The 18,630-nt window shown below is 47.6% G+C and overlaps 1 protein-coding gene, 1 non-coding gene and 1 pseudogene across 2 annotated transcripts in view; 1 reads left to right on the top strand and 2 right to left on the bottom strand.

Moving 5' to 3' along the window:
* LOC144169644 (sodium/potassium/calcium exchanger 5-like) overlaps nt 1-8,393 on the bottom strand; it is a gene marked incomplete in the record, with an annotated part of 85,709 nt that extends 77,316 nt beyond the window's left edge. Inside the window, 1 exon segment of the mRNA XM_077698910.1 lies at nt 7,845-8,393.
* Nucleotides 2,493-2,963, top strand: LOC144167560 (uncharacterized; annotated as a pseudogene).
* Nucleotides 8,394-17,355: 8,962 nt separating the features above from the next.
* Nucleotides 17,356-17,428, bottom strand: Trnas-gcu (transfer RNA serine (anticodon GCU)). The gene has a single exon. It is a non-coding gene; the product is annotated as a tRNA-Ser (tRNA).
* Between the last annotated feature and the right edge of the window lie 1,202 nt (nt 17,429-18,630).

Here is an 18,630-nt window from a genome sequence, read left to right as displayed (position 1 = left end):
CCATGTTACGATTTAGCGAATTTTGGTGTCTAGGGGAGAGGGATTAGATAATGGGAGTTGGGGAAAAGTAGGATACATCCAATGGTACATAGAATTGGGTGTGGAATTAAAGGAAATGTGAATCGAGGCGCCCTACTTCAAGGTTTATAGAACCACGTTGCCTTACTCCATGTGCGTTCCAAGCAAAACGTTAAACCTGTCTAGTGGAACCTTTCGTAACTGTTGCCGCTTGATGTCGTAAAATGCCGCCAGAAGCTATAGTGGCGCGGGAAACAGCAGGCGACGGTGTGAATTTTCTTCTTCAGGCTCGAAAAAACAAAAAAAAAGAGGGGGGGGGGTAGTTAGTCTATAACAGCTCCACTGTAAAAATATGGCGTTTTATAGTCGTTTCATAACTGAAAAAGAACTTCCCCCCGCCGTTCTTCGCATTCTACACAGGCAAAAAAAAATTATTCACCCCTCCATCTAACGACAACGATGGTTGAACGCGAAGCCCTCTCGTGATAGATTCTTTGGTTGTCCACACTGCGAGTATGTGGAACTGTGGAGGTACACACCACTTTTCTAGAATACCCACAGCAATTCTCAGGTGTGCACTTCGTAGGCCTAATTTTTGTGTTTGGGGCGTAGGCGCGAATCGGTACCTGCTGCTTGGCGTTCGCTTCGACGACCCCACTCGTCGTTCACTAAGTGATGAGCGGGAGTCACCACTCGCGAAGGAAGTAATTGAAATTCAACATAAAGCTATTAGGTACACCGAAGCAGCTGAAATTGCTAGTGCTTTCCATGACCATTACAGCACACTATTTGCGGGGTCAAGTCTATTGGCTCGGAAGCAGAAATATAGCTCCCTCATTGATTTACTGCCTGTAAGCTGACAGGCGATGAGTGCGCTCTGATTTCTGGGCCCATTACGCTCGAAGAAGTTAAGGCTGCCATCTCTGACGTTAAGACAAACAAGTCCCCTGGGCCAGATGGTTTGAGTGGGGAGTTTTATCAAAAGTTCTCTGCTATCCTTGCTCCCGTTCTGTTAGACATATTCACAGCAGCATACGACCATGACGTTTTGCCGCCAACCTTTTAATTAAGACACGCAGTTTTAATTCCGAAAACGCAAGATGAACAAAAGCTGAAATCGGTTGACGGCTATCGGACAATAAATCTCCGCAATGTAGATTATAAAATGTTTGCAAAAATTTTATCTAGGCGCCTTCAACTTGCCATCACTAGTTTATTAGGATCTCACCAAACTTGCGGTTTTCGAGGTAGGAGCATTCAAACAAACATACATGTTGCTCGTTCAATACTGGAGTGTGTGTCTGATTCGGCAGAGCAGGTGGCCCTTATCCAAATTGACATTTCAAAGGCATTTGATCGCGTTTCTCATGATTTTCTATTCGCACTATTGGCTGCGGCAAATTTAGGGGATATATTGTTAAAAGGCATTCAGCGTTGTTACAAGCAGGGCACCACACAACTGGTCGTCAACCGCTATCCGTCTAAGCCAGTTTCGATTAAGACGTCTGTTAGACAGGACTGCCCCCTTTCACCCTTGTTGTTTGCCTTATACCTCGAACCTCTGCGTCTTAGTGTTCAGCAGCGTCAAACAGTACGGGGTTTTTCCTCACTATCCTGCGAGGTTAAGGTCTTTGCTTACACGGTTGACATTGCCTATTTTTGTGCTGATTAAAAAGCGTTCAAGAACCCCCTTAGTTTGACCAGGCAGTTTTGTGACGCGTCTGGAGCGGCTGTGAATATGGAAAATACAAAGGGATTTTGGTTTGGTGAGTGGGGTGCGAAACCCTCCTTATTTACTGGCATTACTTGGGATAAGGACGCACTTCAATACCTAGGTGTACCTTTGCACCAAATGCAAAAAACACCGGGCCGCGTTGGTGATTGGCACTCCAAAAAGTCAAGCGAGCCTCGCAGGCAGGAATGGGGCGAGAACTTTGTGTGTTTGCTCGTGCGCAGGTTTGTAAAATGTCTTCCTTGTCGCAAAGCTTGTTTATGTGCTGCAAGTACTTCATTGTGCGCGTTCTAAAGTACAGGCTCTACATAGAGTTTTTGCGACATTTGTGTGGAGGTCTCAATGGGAACCTATGCGTAGGGACAATTTTTTTCTTCCATTAGTGTCTGGGGGTGCTGGGTTGATACATTTGTTTGTACACCAGCTTGTATCTAGGTTTTTCTTCTATAAAGTAACGCACCATCCACTTCTGCTAAACGTAATTCAACAGCGAACAAGTTTTCATTTACCGTTTTTGCTTGTCTCCACGGGTGAAGTTAGTACGAAGCCGCCATGGGGCTTTTTAAAGGAGGTGGTCGACGCCTTTCATTTCCTTACTGCGAGGTTTTCTCTGTAATATCTGCTTACCCTATCCAGGAAGACTTTTGACAAACCGTTATTACAGAGTCTGTTCCCAGTGCCAGTTTATTGCCAGCCTTACAATGGCCACCATAAGGACAGAGGTTTGAAGCGTGTCACTCGTATGTGTCTTCCTCCAAAAGCAAAAACGTTTTTCTTTAAGCTGCATACATCAACACTCCCGGTGAAAGCATGGTTGCGCGAGAAAGGAATGTCTATTCTTTGGTCTGACAACTGCCGTTTATGTAACCAACCTTAAACCATTGATCATTGTTTTGTTTTGTGCCGGAACGCGGTCTTTTTCTGGGATGTGTTGCAACGAACTCTTAAAAAGGACATAGACATTACCCCTTGTACAATTCGGTTCTTGCCTTTTCGAGATGTTACTGGAGTTCCCTATGATATATTTGCTGTGATGCGATTGTATAGCTCGTGGAAGTGTCGCATGACGGACAGGCACGTGGAACCCCCTCGCCCAACTAAGTCCAATTTTCAGGAGCAAGCTGCGTTGGTGCGGAGCATTTATGCGGCGCAAAGGGACCCACCCGAATGGCTGCATCTGTTGGACGCGTGCGTCTGCTTGCCGGAGTTTTGAAGGACGACTTATTTTAGCTGCAGTGATGTGCATCTTCTGGGATGACTCATAACTTTGTAGGCTGTAATAAGTGCAGTTTTCCAAACAGTAAAGAAAAAAAAATGTCGAAATGGAGCAACCGGGTAAACGCCGGCTTCGCAGCGCGAGGGACCGAGGTCCGACTCCGACCAGGGGAATCATTTCTTTTTCTTTCACTTCACCCCCGACCTTTCATCATCGTCAGCAAAAGTTGGCTTTCCTGAAGGCGTTCTGGCGTACAACGGCATCGGTGGGGACACTGAAGCTTCGCTTTAAAAAACAAAACGAAGCCACGCTGCGTTCTTCGCAACGGCGTCGTCAAACACGACACCCGTGACGACAAGCGCCTTTATCCAAGAAGCAAACTTAACACTTGGTGGTCCAAGCTTATCATCCAACGGGTTGGCACAGAGCCGGTAATACAGAACCAGTCTGCAGAAACGCAACGGCGGAGACTAAATAAGAGGGTCGAGGCTTGGTGGGGTTCCCGAGAAAACGGGCTGCACTCGCTCTTGTTTAGTGTTATTTATCAACGCGGCGCCTTTTCCGTAGGTTATCCGGGAAAAGACGCGCAGGTTCCATAAAACGCGGTCGTCGATAACAACGTCTGATATCGAGCACGCTTTGCGACTGGCTATACTGCTTGCGTGTAGCCAATCTTCTGTCCTTTTCACGTTTTGCAGGGAAACATTTCTCTATAATGTCACGAATCGCTCTACGATTAAGGAATGTTTTGTTGCAGCTGACATATTCAAGGCGTGCTTGTTGCTAATAAAAATGAACCTAACATCGAAGAAAGCGAACATAACTTGGAAGCAACTGTTCGGAAAAGGGGAAGTCACGGCTATTATAGCAGTTGTGCTAGAAGTAATAATGCAGAAGAGGGGTATGATCACTGGTCAAGCGAAAACGCCATTCATGCTTATAGTCCAGCTACTAAAATAAGTGAACAAGGGAGGGAGAAGTTTAAATTCTATCACTTATCACAACCGACTCACGCTCTCCAAAGGAATAGATGGCAATGTCCTGATTTTGCCCCTGTTTTTTGTTGCCTGCTTTGGCCTGTGCTGAGACTAATCCAAATAACTATTATGTGCTATACAGTAAGTAATACCCTTTAAGAAGATTGGAAGATACGAAACTGTTATTCGTAATATTGATTGATTGATTGCAGGGTTTAACGCGCCGATGCAACGCAGGCGATGAGGCGCGCCGTAGTGGAGGGCTCCGGATTAATTTTGACGACCCGGGGATCTTTAACGTGCGCCGAAATCTCGTACACACGGGCGTTTTTGCTTTTCGCCTCCATCAGAAAAGCGGCTGCCGCGGCAGGGAATAGAACCCGTGACCTCGTGCTCAGCAGCGCAACGCCTTAGCCACTGAGCCACCGCGGCGAATATTCGTTATATTGTAAAGATGGACATAGTGTATGGCTGACTTCAAGCGTTATATACAAGGACTAAAATATAAAGGGTAATCCAAATTACGTATCCAACATTCCCTAGATTTCGACTTTTTCATTTCGATGCCGTCTATTTTCTTCGTATCAATTCCGCGTTTGCCACAATAGCGATTTTGTTCAGCTGTAATGTACCCCCATTACAGTGACCTCGCAATGCGCGGTTGGCCGAAAGATTTTCTCATTCGGCGCAAAAAAAGCAAAGGGAAAAAAAAAACCAAGTTGAAATGGTTGGCAGCGATTCTGATTAATGAGACAGCTACGCGCTGCTGGATATATTACCCGAGCTGTACGGGAAATGCTCAGGTCACGGAGAATCATTAATCGAGACGGCAAGTGGCACATGCGCCAAAAACTGGCGGTACTTCTCGCGCTTGGGCACGTCTGTGTTGAGAGCTTGTCATAATTCGGGGTCAATCCCACATGAAAATAATCGTTGCGAATGCAATGAAAGTCAGCGTGCGCAATGATAGCATAAGTGGTAATACAGTAAAAGCTCGTTAATTCGAACTCGGTTAGTTCGAACTCACGGTTAATCCGAACTGACGCCGTGGTCCGTGCACAGCCCTGTATATTTCAATGGGGGGAAAACTCCCAATAATTCCAACGCGTCGGTGTCCATAACGCTAAATTCGAACTCGGATCCCCTGGTTTCTATCGCTCCTAGAATAAGTAGTCGGCCCAGAGCGATTACAATGTGTTGCAAATCCAAACCAAACCAAATTTACTACAGATGCAAAACAATGAAACCGAAAAACAACGGCGTAACGGGAGCGCTACACCTCTGCGACAGCTTATTTCCGTTCCGTAGCGGGCGCCGCGCTGCCGGCGTGGTTCGCTGTTCGAGCTCCATGCAAATTATTTACGAAATCACCTGCTACAAATGGGTAGTAGGGTCTAATTTGCAATAACGAGTTCAGAGGTGGCTTCTTTGCGTTCTTCCCGCGAAGTGTGGCGCAATGTCCATTCATTCTAGCACCCGCCCGCTAATTCGAACTCCGCTTAAGCCGAACAATTTTATGGTCCCCTTCTAGTTACAATTAACGAGCTTTTATTGTACACGGAGATGCATAGAAGAGCAGAATAAGGAGAAGAGGAGCAACCCCAAGCGCAACTGAGAGAGAGGGATAGAGAGAGGGAGATAGAGAGTGAGTGAGGGAGATAGTGAGGTCAAGTGCGGGGCTAACCGGGCAAAGTTCGACGGAACGGATTGCGTATACCCCGGAGAGCCGTGCAGGGAAGTGCGTCTTAGAATGAAGGATGACACACAGACTCTGACTTTGAAATGAAACCGCTAGCGATTGTAAATTCTATCACCTAGCAGTCAGTCATAAGAAAAGAACACAATGCGCTAGACGTTGTTTCGAGTAGTGAGTGAGCAATCCGAATGGGACTAAAAGGGTGGCTAGGTTCATGTGATTGCACTCTATCCGAAGACGGAATAAAAACCTGTGCTGACTGGCACGCCGATCAAAACGGTGCAACAACTTTTTGCTTTCGTAAAGTGTTGCCGACCTCTTAAAATCAGCTATAACAGGAGTCACGACGATCGATGCATAATCGGGAACATAGTTGGGACTGCTCTCAGGAAGAATTCAACTCGAAGCTAAAAGCTAAATTCGGACTATCCGTGCAGACTGATGGGCGCTTCGCAGCTCTAGACGCAGAATACATATGACCGATGGTATTTCGCAGTACACGCGGTCGATAGTCCGTTTCTGTGCAATTCTTTTCTTCTCTGCGCTACCGTTGTTGTTCGCGGATCTTTACGGCAGTTGAGGTGGTAATGATGCATTATAATAAGCGCATCTTTTTTTGCTCTCGTTCGCCGCGAAAATTTTACGAACTGTTAACTTGTTTTGCATGCAACAAACAGCTCAGCTATGACCATACGCTCTTTACCAAAATTTTCGTTACGCGGAACTCGGTGAGGTTCCCGCCATGTAATGTTCCCGTTTGCGGCTAACAACTTATAAGCCTAAATGTTTTCCTGAAAAAAAAAATTGTAGTTCTCAAATACGCCTTACTACGCAGTGCACCGTAAACACCACTTTGGCGAGAAGTTGTACGCAACGAGTACATTTTCTAGGCCAATTAAACATCACTTTAACGGAGTTTTCTTGCGCGACGAATTTTTCAATTCAGCGAACTTTCAATGAGCGTGTTCCTAAGCACCGCTACACACGACGCCATTGGATTCGGCTGAGAGGAAGCCACCTTTAGAGCCATTTTCAACTGCGCTCTTGTGTATATTGCGGGCTACTGTCACTTAACACAATAGAGCGTGACACGATCGGTTTTTATTCCACTTCGGATCCGCAGTAAGCGCTGTAGGCCGAGTTATAGTCGCTTTGTTGGTCGTGAACTGCCAATTTTTGGCCGTAAACTAAAAGGCTTTGCCGAATTTTGCGCTCTGCTTCACAGGGCAACTGAAACCGTCGCTAAACGCCCTCAATAGGAAAGGACATAAAAGATAGCGACAGAAGCGGTAATATACGGCTCGACTGGCCACGTTCGAAACTTGGCAATTTAAAAGCTTCCCGTGGCTTTCGACAGGGCGGCACAGACAGTTTCAATGGTCATCGGAGAGGCCTTTGTTGAAGTTCTCGAGGCGGGTTCTCGCGGACGAATTGATCCGAGTTGCCAAGAGACCGACAGTTTTCTCGAGTTAGCACAGCGGGTGATGCAGTACTGTGAAACTGGATACCACCGAAGAATTCAATGACAATCGATAAAAATGCCATCTATTTTTTTTTTTCTGAGGGTTGTCGTAGCTCCCAAGAATGAAGTTTTATTTACGTCCGCCCTTTTTTTATAAAAAAAGTTGGTATGCTCATGCCAAGCCGGTTAAATAGACGTTTTATGTCACCGACCGTTTCAAAAAGCACGAAAACAAAATATTGCTTCAAAGAGTAGAAACATCACCTCCATCATCAGACTGAAAGGTACACCGTGAATCCATGCAATGACTATAACTAAGCAAAAATAAATAGGCATGTCCATTACTTGTATGCTAAACGAACTGAATAACTTCTAGAACAGCATCGTAATTACGCATGCAGCATTTGCGAAGGTTGCATAGCCACTCGGCTAGGTAGAAAATACCCTCAGGCACTTTTTTAATTGCCAGTCCATGCTTTCAAAATCGTCTCTCTTACCTCCAAGAAAGACTGTGAGTAGCTTCTGAACGTTTGAAAGACCATACGCGTCGTCTATTTATTCGTTCAGGTATACAAGAACAACCGCGTCGCGTTGCTATGCATCGCAACTAGATTGTTTCCCGCGATTAAGAAATAGTCGCTCAAAAGGCTTTTACAGCAGCGCAGCCGCAACCACCGGGGAATTAACGCGCTCAACGCCAAAATGCACAAGTGGACATCGTGCAAACAGAACGTGCGACTCACCTGTCGCAGTAAACGGGTTGATGGTATTCCTAGACGTAGCCGTTGTGGCAAGCAGAGCGTTAGCGGCCGCTGCTCTCGACCCCTGCGCGGAGTTATTGACGTTATCTCCAGGCGGCCGTATAGGAAGCCGGTGCACGCGCGACGGCTTCCTTTGCACCGCCTCAGTTCTTCCGTCAACGAGCGACGAACTATCGAGGCAGCGGCGAGGGAGTGTCAGGCGAGAATCTCCTTCCACGGCAAAAAAGAGCGAAGGAATTACGAGCGCGCAATCTCGTATTTCATCTGCACTTCATTCCGCTCCTCTAGCGCGACGTCTGCTCGATTTTTGTGTCGTCTGCCGCCACTGTCAGCGTCCCGCCGTTGTCTGCCAAGTTTCGCTCAACTGCATCAGCACACAGAGCTAAGGAGTGAACGGGAACCGCAGACAATGCAAAGGATGCCCCCACACTCCGAGCGCTGAGTCGCCGTCGTTGCCAATGCCGCGATTAAAACGCAGCGCTGCCGACGCTGTTGCCGGCGGCAGCAGCAGCTAAGCCAGATAGACGTAGGAAGGAGGGGAAAGCGAGGGAAGTGATTGGCGAGGGTATGCCTCTTCAGAACAGCTGCGGCAGCGGCGTTCCCGCGGGTGCGAGAGTATCGTAGTACCGCGTACTACCTCTGTCGCAACAACAGCCGCAGCCGCGCCGCAGCCGCTGGCGTGCATCCGAGCCGATAGCAGAAAGCGCACGAGTTGGAATCCCTTGCCAGAGCTACACGGCTCCGACCGTCACTACTCTTTGTTGGTCCGTCTGTGTGCAGCCCTATTCGACCGTGCTGCCAAAACACAGGTGAAAGAAGACCTGGACAGGAAGTATGTGTAGACGAGACACCTCCAAGCTACTAAAACGACATTTAGCGCAGAAGAAACCTCAAGTATATTTGAGGCAAAATATAAGTAGAGAGGCGAGAGAACCTGTGTACTTTTAATTAGGAATACAGGCCGAGTTGGTTGTCTGACAGCAAATAAGAAACAGCGCCTTAAAAACGTGTTGAAAACTCGGAACATTGCTGGCGCTAGGCGGGACAAGGACGAGGATTTACACACGCAAATGAATGTGTAAATCCTCGTCCTCGTGCCAGCAATGTTCCGAGTAAAAAACCAACTAGCCCCATTTCAAGCTCTGGTGTTGAAAAGAGACAAGATTAAAGCAAACCCTCACTAAAGATGTCGGATGAAACTGTTCCAAGAACCGGAGAAACAAAAGGCCTTAACGGATGGCGCGCGAGAAGTGCATAAAGTGGAAAATTGAGTTGAATTGGGCAAACCTCCATTTCATTTATCCTGTGAGAAGCGGCAAGGGGGAGAGTATGGTGAAGGGCTTGTAGGAGGAGAGAGGAGAGGGGCGGCAAATACTATTGTCTCTCCACGGTTTTTTCAGCGAAGCAAACACATACGCGGCAAACTCTTTTTTTGCATAGCCGTTAGCTGGATAAAGGCAGAACGGTGTATTCCGTTTGACAGAGCTAAGCAAACATGTTGCTATGGTAGAAAATAGGCCATTGGGGATTCTTGTCTACGACTTTATGCGGACTTTACAGTGGAAATGGGGCATTTACGCCGCGCAGACTACAACTGGACTGTCTCTAGAGACATCCACATCATACTGGATACGTACTCCTGCACCCCTGCGTGCGGTGGATGGTGCTTGTCACCTACATTTATTCCGGGGCCGCGGCCGTTGCTAAAAACTGGTCCACGTCAAAAATTTCTCCAACAAAAGGAATCTCTGAACTTCGTACCATGTGCCCTCATCTCAAAGGGTGGGACAGATATTTCTAGTAGACACGTTCGCTGGGAAGAGTTCTTGCTGTGCGAACTTCGCATTGGAGCGGCTCCATCTCCTGCTGGGACACGGGCGCAGCCCCACGATACCATGGCACCTTCACTGACAACTTCCCCTTTTGTACGGCTCCGGACGAAGAAGTTGACGCGAATCTCCTACAGCGTACATTATGGAGGCAGCGAGAACTCAACGCGGTCGCGGCACAGGTTTCCATTCTGGAAGGCCCACCGGCCTCCAAAGGTTGCTCGAGAGACCCCACCACCGCTTTTTTCATGAGTTCCTCCCCAAGACGGAAGCCAACTTGTACCTATAGATTAATTTATGTAAAATTGCATATTATTGCAGCAGAAAAAAAAACTCTCAGAATATTCTCTTTCACAACCCCCCCCCCCTCCCCAAAAACGAAGAATCCCACATCTGGCGACGTCTCGACACTAACACATACTACAACGGTACCATCCTGTTTTGTATACCTTCCCCCTCTCCCAACCGTTTTATGAACAACTGCCCCGTCTGCAACACCCCGCCGTAGTGAACAAAAATATACCTTCCCTTCGCATTATTTCGTCCACCTCCTGCCATTCCCGTCTTCCCCTAGCAAAACTACGGCTGTGCGGCCTTCCCCATCTCAATAAATGTTATCCAATTCAATGTCCTCTCCACCCCCCTCTTCCTCCCAACTCGCCTCACCTATTCCCGAGCAGTGACCCGAAAAATTCGCGCGCCAGCGTGCTTCTTGTAATGAAGGGAGCCCGTTAACAAAGAATATTATCCTACAGGCGCTCATCGTATTGACCCGGATTGTCCCAGGTTTGCTTGTTGAACGCCGCGAGTTTCTCAGTGAGTTATGTTTTCTTGTCGTTTGTTCCCTGGCATGTTTTGATAAACACCTTGGAGTACCCTTATGTGATTGAGAAGGTTAGGTAAAAGTGTTTTTTTCACACAAACCTTTGACTGCAGGGTTGTTGCTGTGATCAATTGGCGGTCTCATGTAGCTTAATTGATAGGCACTCCTCACTCTCCGTTGTGACGCGCCCTTGAAGGCGTGGCTTGTGTGGTAAAACAAGGTGTTTGGTGCTTTGAGGAGGAAGAGGACAGCCTTTTTAGATGCGGGACCTGATGCACCTCTTTTCCCTGCTGTATGCTATTTTGCTATGAGATCCAAAAACTAGGTGCAAATAAATGGTAGATTTGTACATTTTTTTTAGTGCAGCCCGCCGTCTGCCACGTGCCCTAGACTACGAGCAAGTCAATTTTTACCATCAATGTTTGAACAGAAATTAAAAAAAAAAAAGTTCAAAACTCACAAGAAATGAACCAGGCGTAATCACGCTTACGCCTACAAGAAATGCCCGTAGAAACTGTTCTTATTTGCCCATTGAAAGTGTTCTCAGGATTGACGTGATATAGACGTAGACTTGTCCGAAATTACTACGGAGATTTTGCGAGTTTAACGACTTTCTTTATGCGCTGTCCTCTGTTAATGCAGTACTACAGGCCAAAGTTTTTTTTTTTCGTTTTTTTTGGGGGACTTGGATGACAATAATGCCTCTGAATATTTGTTTTTCTTCGACAAAATCAAACCTCGATTTTCGAAAGAGTCAATAATACAAAACGCAATTTCTCAGTTGTTCGAAGCTTTCAAAATAGCCCCAGATTTTTTTGTACGCCTCGAATTGTATAAACGTTAAAACTTTCAAACGAGGGACCCTGGACACAAAGCACTTTCAGGACTCGCCCGTAAGAAAGCAAAGGGGAATGTGCCTCGATAATGGTTTTCCAGCTCTTGCAGCCGTAAACGAAACGACGCGACCAGCGTCAGAAATGCTCCGGTCTGCAAGGAGGAAAACGTATTCTTTAAGTACCACGAGGCGTAGCGTCCTAAGTCGAACGGGCAATAACAAAAGTTGCACTCTACGCTGGTAACGGCGTATACTCCGGCACGAACAAACACCGCGCACCCTCCTCGCAGTGGTTCACCACGAGGGGAAGATTTCAGATATGCAGAGAAAGGAAGTGTAAGGTTATCATTACACGGACTCACGCCGCTAAGCCCAACGCAACGTGACCACAAAGATATCGCATCGCGGGTGCCAAAATTGGTTTTGTGGTGATAGCCATGCAATGTATCTTTTCTAATGAAGGGAGTTGTTTCCAGCTGTATTGTGTTAACTTCGCACTAACTGCAAAAGTAAAGGAGAACGACACACTTTCTTAAAGTAATTCTTTACTCCACTGTTATTACTGGATGAAGGTATCGACCTTTAGGTGTCGCATCTAACGCGAAAAGTGGCGGTAGTCGTGGTCGTCGGCGTCAGCACGAGTGGTTCCAAAGCGGCCGCCGCTGTAAACACAAAATAAATTTGGTTCGTGTGGGATTTGGAGCCGGGCCTCCGGGGCACCAGCCGAGTGCGCTAACCACAGCGCCAATCGGGCACCCTTCCAGACTGGAACAATAATTAGCCTGATGCTTGCGCCGTCACAGGTGCGCGTGACGACACGTGCGTAGAACGGTAGCACACGGAAGTGAGCGCTGGCTGTGGGGAATCTGCTGCGCTAAGTGCGGCCAATCTGCAGATAAAGGGACGCGAACACGGTGGTGATGATGCTGACGACGACGACGACGATGATGATGATGATAATGATGGGGAGGAGGAGAAGGAGGATGAGGAGGAGGAGGAGAAGGAAAAGGAGGAGGAGTTCATTTTGCCCAAAATTGGATTAAAGGAGTAAGGCGAAGTGGGAGCCTTCCTGAATTCCTCCGCCTCAGATGGCGGCCTGCAGCCCTTGGGCGCGACCAGCATCTTCGCCCAGTTGGACGACCTTCATCCGTATTTCGGAATCGGAGCTAAGCAAACAGGCCTCCCACTGCCCTGCACTGGTAATTCGCAACCACGATCGTAGCGTTCGTGGCTGAGCATTAGAATCCCGAGTCATGTGAGTGTGGCTCGCTGGGTGCACCCCTTGGATTTATCATTATAAAGGTCGGGATAAATGTGGCTGAATAATGCAAGATTGGGGGATGCATCAGCCTGCAGATGACGCCAGGCTACAGATTGACGTCTTTTGAGCATGGGATGCGCTGCGGGATATTTCTGGCGCTCCATGCGATAGTGTTGAGCGATGTACCGGTAGGTTGACAGTTTGTTCCTAGCCCCTGGGCCGAGCCCGCAGCGTCATCAGGGCAATCTCGGGAGCTAAAACGATGGGCCGCCTCGTTTTCTTGCTCAATCTGGACACCGGCCCATGCATCTCTCCCAGGCAACGCAAACACGATGCAGCAGAAAGACTCTGTTAATCGCTAGGCTTTCGCTTTCGAGCCACGTAAGCCGGCTTAAGTGCCCAAGGATTTTTTTTTTTTTCGTATGTTACAGCCGGAAATAAGCAGCTTGCTAACCATAGTACTTACCGGCGTTCTTTCCCTGAGCAGGAAAGGCGTTTAGAACGGTAATCGCACGTCTGATTACGGCAGTTTAGGCGTACGTAATAGCGTTAAATTAGGCTTTTTTCCTGAAAATTAAGCAATATATTTCAAGCGTAACACCTAAATTAGATGGTTGGAGTCACTCTTGGTTTGTAAAGATGTCCAGAAGCGTTAAATTGTGCTTAAAAGTATCCTAAGCTGAAAGTAATAACAATGCAATAAACTCGATCCTTCAAATAACTTTTCGCCGACGTTTGAAGTACAGGAAAAATCAATCCGCTTGTTCCTAGAATATTGCCTTGAGGTAACGACGAAGCGGTCATTGGCGCATACGGCTGTGGCGTTGAAGAACTACCGTCGAAGAAGAAGCTGTGTTCGGCGCGCAGCCTAGGCGGCTTCTAACTAATGGCCGTACTTTAAATATGTATGGCGCAAAAAAAAAAAAAAAGCAACGAAAGACGGAAAGGATGCTTAGGGACAAAGCGCTAACCTGCAACTATTGGTTTTTTGAAGGAAGCACTTGCTTATAACCACGGAGTACATAAAGACAGGCAACCTACGCGACACAAGCCAAAAACAAGGAAAAATAAATTTGATATCCCACTACACATTCTTATCGCCCTTTTCCCGAGCCACTGGCTTCCAAATAAGCAATCTCTTTTGCCGATAAAGCAACTGATGCTTGACTAATGCATCCGTCTCCGGCTTTGGAAATTTCTAGCGCTTCCGCTCTTTCCCTAATTGTTTGGTTCTTGCTTTTTAGCAAAATCTTGCAGTTCGAAAACAAAGGCACGCATCGACAATCGCGACAGTGTTTCCCAATGTGGCCCTGCTTCTGCCGCACGTTATAGTTGTACTCCCTCAATCTGCAGTTTATGCATCGACCGGTTTGGCCTATGTTTTATGAGTTGGCCTTGTGGTTTATGGTTTATGAGTTGGCCTATGAGTCGGAAAGGAGTTTCGGGCTTTATCGAGCACCCTTTTGGTTTTGGAGCAACTGTATTCGTCCGCTTGCAGAGCCGCGATATCTTATTTGGGGCGGTAAACAAAACGTCGACCTTTGCGTCTTTTCCAATCTTTTTAATGTTATGGGACATTCTGCGCAAATACAGTATAGTCACTCCCTTATTACGTAGTTCGTCAGCGTTTCGCACGTGTCCTTGGTTTTTATCTTCGTGTTTAAGTTTTACGGTCAACCCTTCACCCACTGAAATATGCAAAGGTTTCGGACATCCCGAGGCAGAGAGCCGTTCCTCTTGCTTGCTAATGCATAAACTGCAGATTGAGGGAGCACAGCACAACTATAACTGCGGCAAAGGCAGGGCCACATTGGGCAGCACTGTCGCGATTGTGGATGCGTGCCTTTGTTTTCGAACTGCCAGATTTTGCTAAAAAGCAAGAACCAAACAACCAGAGAAATAGCGGAAGCGCTAGAAATTTCCACGCCCGGAGACGGATGCATTAGTCAAGCATCGATTGCTTTATCGGCAAAAGGGATTGCTTATTTGGAAGCCCGTGGCTCGGGAAGGGGGTGATAAGAATGTGTAGTGGGATATCAAATTTATTCTTCCTTGCTTTTGGTTTGTGTAGCGTAGGTTGCCTGTTTTTGTGTACTCCGTTGTTATAAATAAGGGCTTCCTTCAATAAACCAGCAGTTGCAAGTTAGCGCTTTGTCGTTGTCTATCCTTTCCCTCCATTGTCTTTGTTTTTTTGCGCTATACATCCCTTAAGTATGATCGATCAACTAGCCCAACAACGTACCTCATTAGTCTCATGGCCGCCATCGTGTAAATAGTGGTCGCGGGTTCGATTCCCGGCCGCGGCGGCTGCTTTTCTGATGGAGGCGAAAAGCGAAAACGCCCGTGTGTACGAGATTTCGGCGCACGTTAAAGATCCCCAGGTGGTCAAAATTAATCCGGAGCCCTCCACTACGGCGCGCCTCATCGCCTGCGTTGCGTCGGCGCGTTAAACCCCACAATCAATCAATCAATCAATCGTGTAAATAGTGTAAATACGTCGCTCATTGTCTACCATAGTTCCTGTCGCCTTCATGCCGCCACCACGTAACAATATTTACAGATGCTTTTCCTACCACCAATGCTCACTGGAATCAGCTGCGACACAGAAGAACGAAATGTAAACGTAAGAAATACAAAGAAACGAACTGAGACACTCGTGCGTGCAAAGAGCACGTGTTGCTTTAGCTTCTCGAAACTTTAATGAAATCGCTTGCATTGTTAGTTATTATTATAATGTTTATCACGTTTGTATTATTATTTTACTCTAAATAGGAAGCGGTGCGTGGGAAAGCTGCCTAAGCCCACTCGGGCCTTTCTTGCAGGTGAACTTGAACACGTGTGCACTGCTGCCGAACACAGAAAACGTGTCTTTTTGCGTTATTGTTGTTGTTAAGGCGTAGCAGTCTTTGCCGAGTACTCCCACAGCCGGGATTATGTTACGTGCTGCATTTCCACTGCCTCCAGATGCCGTCCTTCATGTTCCTGACTGTGCGCCGGAGTCGCAACCGCTGGTTGTCCAAGCTTTTGTGACGCCGGGCATACGATTGCTTCTTCACCACAGCCTTCTCGTGTCCCTCCTACCCTGCCCTAAATCAATGTTGCGCGAACGAATCACTCCGTGCACTCCCAAACCTGCTAGCAGAACTTACTGCCATTCGGGAGCTTGCAGCGACTTTGACTAAGCTGGAACTTTATACTGACTTAACGGCAGCGATTCGGGGTTTGCGTCGCGTTGCGCGTTGTACAAGCCTGGCCGCACGCATTCAAGTGATTATGGACACTTATACATGCCTTGTCCGTATTTTGTGGATTCGCCGGGACATGCTTCCTGCCCATACAGCGGCGGACCGCGCCTGCACAGAGACCTCCCACGGCCGTTACCACTTCTTCCGGTATCCACCATAGAACTGCTGGTGGAAAAGGAAACGCTCCGTCGCGCCACGTGTGCTTTACTTTCACCGCGTGGAGGTAAGTGACCTCCACAGTGGGCTCGCTCGTTGAGAGGAGGTCGTGTTGCGGAGGCTTCGGAGTTGGAGTGGCGTTATCCCCAGCAGTTAGCCATGCTTGGCGTGCCCGTTATCACGCGCCGTTTGCGGACACCTGCTGTGCGCTCCTGTGTCAGGAGCTGACGTTGAACACCTGCTGTGGACTTGCCCAGGTCTTAGAGACGCTCGAACGCAACACCCGAAGCTCCTGCCACCGGTTCCCGGCTCGGACACACTGTCAGAACCACAGCCCGTCACGACCGAAGCCAGTGATCAAACGACGAAACGTTTACCTCTTTTTTTCTCTCTTTTTTTTTATTTTACAGCAGCCTTAAATTGGCTTCAAAATGTGAAATAAACTTGTTCAACAACAACAACTCCGAGGCACAGGACTCCATCCTGGGGGACCCCCAGATCTCAAGCGCTGGATATGGGGGCCCCAGCACCGGTCTCTTCTTGGATTTTTGCGCGTTACGGGTGCACTGTTGTACATATGAAAACTTTTTCTTATGCCGTAGGGCAATCTTTCGCAGAAAAAAATCCTCAATAATGTAGATTTCGCTAAAGTTCCACCGGCAATCTAGAATAATCTAGAGCTTAAGTGTAGATAATTGCTAGAACGAAAATTTAAAAAATGAAAAATAAAAAGTATAAGAAAGTACGGAAAATGGCGAACCGTATAACGCCCCGCATTTCCAAAATAATACAGATTTCGCGAAGGTTCAACCTGTAATTGTTAAAATAGCGTGAGTACAGATAATCTGTTAAACGAAATTTTGAAAAATCAAAAAAGCTGGCCGTAAAGAACTCACACTCAAGACAAGCGGCATAAGAATGCTGCGCATTAGTAGACAATTGTATGAATTGCTGCAGATTTTTTTCTTGTCTATGGCACTTAACTTCACCGCGGCTAGATCAAGGCAACTATTAAGGAGTTCCAAAAATAGTAGGTATAAATGTGCTTTTAAAGGAGTAGTGACACAAAATTTCAAAGCTGAGATAACTATGTAAAATGCTTCCTTTTTATCAGGAGATATCTCCCAACAAGTTTCAACAATAACCGTTCAGAATTAGATATTCTAAATCCAGTTTAAACTTTGATTGATTGTATACAGTTTAAGGCGCCGACGCAACGTAGGCGATGAGGCGCGCCGTAGTGGAGGGCTCCGGATTAATTTTGACCACCAGGGGATCTTTAACGTGCGCCGAAATCTCGTACACAAGGGCGTTTTTGCTTTTCGCCTCCATCAGAAAAGCGGCCGCCGCGGCCGGGAATCGAACCCGCGACCTCGTGATCAGCAGCCCAACGCCTTAGCCACTGAGCCACCGCGGCGGGTCAGTTTAAACTTTGCCCGCACGGAAAAAAAAAAAAAAAACCCAGAGCGAGTCAGCATGACATCATCTGCTCCTTGCCCCAAACTGCCGACGTCGGGGCTCCTGTGACGTAGCCGATGCGCTGGCTGCGGTTTGCGTGCGCTGCTACGCCGTATGGACGCGTCATCGTTTTGGGACTGACGTCATGCTGTCCGGGCACCTGGAAATGGTGAAGACTATAGTGAACTAGAATAGTTGGGTAGTGGAAAAAGCGGCCGCCTCCGAGCGAGGAGCGGCGGGCGCGCACTTTCATACGGCCTGTGCTTCGGGTATAGTTCCCACCTTTCACCGCCGCTTGTTCGTTACGCTGCGCACCAACCCTCGCCGGTTGACCTACAGCGCAGGCGGGGTAGAGCGGCGGCGCGCACGCATTTGCCACTGCCCTAGCCCTGCCGGGGCTACACGTGATACCTGTCCGTGTAAATTTACATGTGCGTCATTAAAATAGGCGACTCCTTCCCCCCTTCTGAATTTTTGGTCTAATACGGTCAAACAGCCCAACATTATCACTCGGAGGTGCCTAATCAAAAAATTGAAACATTTTAACTCGGGGCACATGAATAAAAATATGCGAGGCCTTCATATCTTATCAGTGACTGTATTATATGAAAATGGTGAGGCAGACAATAAACGCGGCATTTTCCGTGACTGAAATGTCAGTTCTTATATAGCCCTTCTAACACAGCTAGCACAGACCTATGCTGCTGATCTTCAACGACAGAATTGGCACTCTTTCTGCGACAAGCTCCAAGGCACTCTGCACACGAAGAAAACCTGGCATCTGCTTCGGTCCCTCCTCAACGACACCACCACCAGGCGACAAACAAACCATAAAATACACCAGTTGATTCGGAACAGCTCGCTGTCTTCTCAAGACCTCCTGAGGTCTATCCAACTCCACCTTTTTGGAGACCCAGCCTCTTATCCGACCTACCCGGGAACACATTACACCGGCCAGGCAAATGATGAGTTGGACGCACCTTTTATCCTCGCCGAGCTCCATGCTGTACTTGCCCGCTTGAAACGCAATACTGCACCAAGCAAAGATCAGATAACATATCGCATTCTCCGAAACCTGGACGAAGACACCCTGCAGGCGCTCCTGGACCTGTACAACCGCCACTGGGTTGAAGGCACCTTACCTGAACAATGGAAATATTC

The sequence above is a fragment of the Haemaphysalis longicornis genome, unplaced genomic scaffold (genome assembly GCF_048455015.1).
Source record: "Haemaphysalis longicornis isolate Haplotype H1 unplaced genomic scaffold, Haemaphysalis longicornis Haplotype H1 scaffold_2, whole genome shotgun sequence".
NCBI classification, from domain to species: domain Eukaryota; kingdom Metazoa; phylum Arthropoda; class Arachnida; order Ixodida; family Ixodidae; genus Haemaphysalis; species Haemaphysalis longicornis.
Note: the sequence above shows the minus strand (reverse complement) of the source record. Positions and strands in the feature narration are given on the sequence as shown.